A 3,807-nucleotide genomic window follows, 5' to 3' on the forward strand; every position below is an offset into this window, starting at 1 on the left:
GGAAAATATTTGAGTTTAACTTACTACTGCTGAGTTGTCTGGAGAGAAAAAACAAAAGAGTAAAGACATACTGAAACTTACCATCTAACAGTGAATGACCAGCTTGTTAACACTACAATCAAATTAGTTCAATAGACCTTTAAACAGGCATTCATTATTACAGCAGAAATACATATTGTATATGTATCCTAATATTTGTACATACTTATTTCTCTAAAACAGTGCAGCAACTGAAAGCATTCTCAATCATCTGAGGAGATCACAGACAGTGTCTTGATTATTTCACATCACATAACTACACTCACCAAGAATTGACCTCACTGTTGCTGGATTAAATGGAGTCCACGTGCCTGAAACAGAAAGAATTACTCAGTTCCTCAATACTAATTAACATTTTAAAAAAACTGTAACAACCAACAAACCAACCAAAAAAAACAGATAAGAATTTAAACAGTAAATTCAGAGCTCGATGACATGGAGCTAGCATATTATAAAATAAGGCTGCTTTGAAGTAATTATGTTCTTGATCATTCAGAGATGGCTTCAGACCAATGCTTTACAGATACTACACAGAATCCAACGTTTTTCAGGCTGCACCAAAAAAATCCCCACAAAACGTTGGAAGAATTAAGAGGGATTTTTTTTTTCATCCCAGGTAGTAAGATGATATTGGATAAAAGGCAAGACCAACACTGAAGTCCCACTTTTTCTACTGATGGGAGCAAAAGAGTTTTAAGTTGTAACTCAAGCAAGGTCTCATATCTACTTCTCAGTAAAAACCCATCTGCTTATTTCCTATTTTACAGGTGGATTATTGCAGGGCATTTAGTTTCTGCCAAGTGAAAACAGAAGGTTCCTAACATGGCATAACCACACAGTGCAATTTAGAGCTGAGTTTAGTATAAATCCCACCTCTGCTGCTAAATCAATGAAGTGCTAGTATTTTCAGACCAAGAAGAGTTGCTGCCTAGGAGGACCTGATCGGTAATCATCTGAAGAAGAGCTTTGCATTTCTCTGAATATTTAGAGGCTAATCACTTTGCAGTAGTTGTCACTTGACTGGGAGCATTCTTGAGTGCTAGGAAACGTTAAGCTTTAAATTAAGAGAAACACTCTGCCTCATCTTGAATTTCACCATCAATTCTCTAAAGCCTATAAAGGAACCAAGAAGCAGCATGAATTAACTGTGGCTGAGTGCAGGGACCACAAAGGAACCAGTAAGACTTGGAGTACTGTAGAGGCATTTGCAACGATGGACTGACTGGACCACAAACGCCCAATTGCAAGGCTGCGTTAGTATTCGGCTGGCTTTGTGAACGCACAGCTGCTTTGCTGTAGAAGGGAAACTGTATCAGTGTCAGTCTACAGATGCATCAATGGGGAAAAACCCTATACTGTAGGCAGGCCATACGACTATTTGCACACAGAGAGAAACACAGGCAGACAAGAGTAAAAATTGCTGTGAAAATGCTTAAGCAGTATTTTAGAGAACATTGGTACCTCAGGGTTGTATGTCTTCTGACAGAAATAAGAAAGAATGGAATTATTAGTAGAGTTAGTATTAATAGCCCAGCATTTAACTCTGAACAGCATAGAGCAAAAAGCAAAAAACAGAGTTTGGAATTTAACTTATTTCATGTTGACATTTTCAAAAGACTCCTACAAATACTATGTAGTGAAACCAGAGCAACTCCAGTGCTAAGAACTGTACTGACTTCAGCCTATTCCAATGAACAGTGAGTGACAGACTGTTCCCTTCCCCTGACTCTACTATTAACTTTACATGGCAGCACAGAAAAAAAACCAACACCCAAAAACCAAGAAGGAAGCATGGGATTTTGTTGTGCAAACAACTACACAAAGTGATGATCAGTCCATCCCAGGTAAGCAGACTGTTACTTGCATAACCTGACATGTTGAAAATCTGAATGTCAAAACCACAATGAACTTCAAATTTTAATGAGCACTACGAAGGCTTTTAAAATGTTTTAGAAATAAAATGTTAGATTGCAGGACAGCTACACACAACCATCCACTAGAGGATATAATTTGAAAAGAATACAGTGAATTGTTAGTGACTTTGGTGTACAATATCTAGAATCTCTGGGAATGAAGGAAGCTTGCAGTTCTGTCAATATTCTGACTAATAGTGAATTCACTCGGTGGGGATTCTTCATAACTGCAAAGCACTGAAACTGCTAATCTACACTGTAAATAAGGAAAGAAAAGAGTTCAGATAGTCATCACTGCCTATTACCCTCAAATTCAATCAACTGAGAAGCTATTTAAAATATAGGAAGTTTAAAATGGCAGGTAAAGCCACATCTTTATAATCTTAAATGTAATCTCAAATGAAAACAGCGACTTAATCAACTTAACTTAGCTTTTGAAGTTGTTACCCAAAATAGTATTTTAGTTAAGGATCAGGTGCAGCAGCTACAATATATTGCTTTTTATTTATCAGTTTATTAAACAAATATTCCAGTAAATCCAGTTTGGGTACAAGACCACAATTTTAATAAATAGAGCCGTGCAAAGTCAGGTGACTGCAGACAAAAAGGAGCCTTTCAGTCTGTGCAGTGCAGCTCACAGCGTCAGTTTAAGCCCTTCTCAGTCACAAAGCACAGGAAGGGTGAAACCTTGGGAGAAGAGGAACTTGATACGGACTCAGAGGTGCACAGACAGCTTCAATATGCACTTCTTCAGATTTATAAGTGGAAAAATAAAACAAACCATAAAGTACAATTTTACCCACCCTAGGTCACCAGAGGAAAGTAAAAATAGACTACTGGAAAAAATTTGGGTTTTATTTTGCTTCCATGAGTTATTTGACCACACCTTGTTACTCTTTCAGCACTATGACAGGGAACTGACAGGCTACTGAAATTTTAATACCTGATCCAGAGTGCATCTTTCTACTTTGTTAGGAAAAAGGCCCAAACATGCCTCATTTGGAAAAAAAAATCATAAAAAAATTACCATCTTCAATTCCTGCACCATACTGTATGAAAAGATTTTATGTGCAGTAAAAAGGCTGCTTGCAAACATCTGATCTTTGTCCAGGTTATACACTGATCCCGGTTAAAAAACAAAGGTTAAAAAAAAGATGAGAGAGGAATCTCTAAATCACTATTTATGTTTTCTAGGAAGCAGAGGTGGAAAAAATAAGGGGCTGTGCATGCCTTCACTACCCAGAATACAAAACTAATGTTTACAAGAGGTACTCAGTTTATAATGCACTATTAGTAACATGCACCAAACCCAGAAAACTTCCCCTGAAATTCAAAAACAACCCACGTACAATGGGCTCAGAAAAACAACAACAACAAAAAAATCAGTAAAATAAAATCAAAAGGATTGTCCACTTTTTCCCTCCCCTTCAGCCTTTTGCTGTAGACTAAACAGTATTAATCAGTGGTAGAAACTTTCTCCCCCCTCCCCAATCAAAGAATTACTGCAACCAATCTCACATGAAATTTAACATTCTTTACAATGAACTACCTCACTGCTCATTTACGGACTTACCATTGGATAATGCCTGCTGAAGTTCATTATCAGATATTATTCCACTCCTATCTTTATCAACCCTGGGAAGTTTAAAAAAAACAAACACAAAAAGCAGTAAGCTTTAAAATGTCTGAAGTTAACAGGTTCCACTTACAGAAGACTTAAAACATTCTGGTTCTTGTTCACCCAGTAAGATTAATCTTTATCTGAAAAGTGACTAATTGCATTTTACTTGGCAAACCATTCACAGTTACTGCAAATTAAATGCTGCACTCAGACAGATGAGACATTCTGGAACAT

At 37.0% G+C, this 3,807-nt stretch overlaps 1 protein-coding gene across 2 annotated transcripts in view; it reads right to left on the bottom strand.

Moving 5' to 3' along the window:
- PDCD6 (programmed cell death 6) overlaps nt 1-3,589 on the bottom strand; it is a 7,358-nt gene extending 3,769 nt beyond the window's left edge. The window contains exons 1-2 of one of the 2 annotated variants that reach the window (XM_010183114.1): nt 3,526-3,589; nt 306-350 (exon numbers count right to left, since the gene is read on the bottom strand). The gene's annotated coding sequence lies outside the window, so the exon portion shown is untranslated. The remainder of the gene's footprint in view (nt 1-305; nt 351-3,525) is intronic. The other variant, XM_010183106.1, reaches the window with a different exon arrangement.
- Between the last annotated feature and the right edge of the window lie 218 nt (nt 3,590-3,807).

Source organism: Mesitornis unicolor, unplaced genomic scaffold, assembly GCF_000695765.1.
Source record: "Mesitornis unicolor isolate BGI_N332 unplaced genomic scaffold, ASM69576v1 scaffold37710, whole genome shotgun sequence".
In the NCBI taxonomy this organism is placed as follows: Eukaryota; Metazoa; Chordata; class Aves; order Mesitornithiformes; family Mesitornithidae; genus Mesitornis; species Mesitornis unicolor.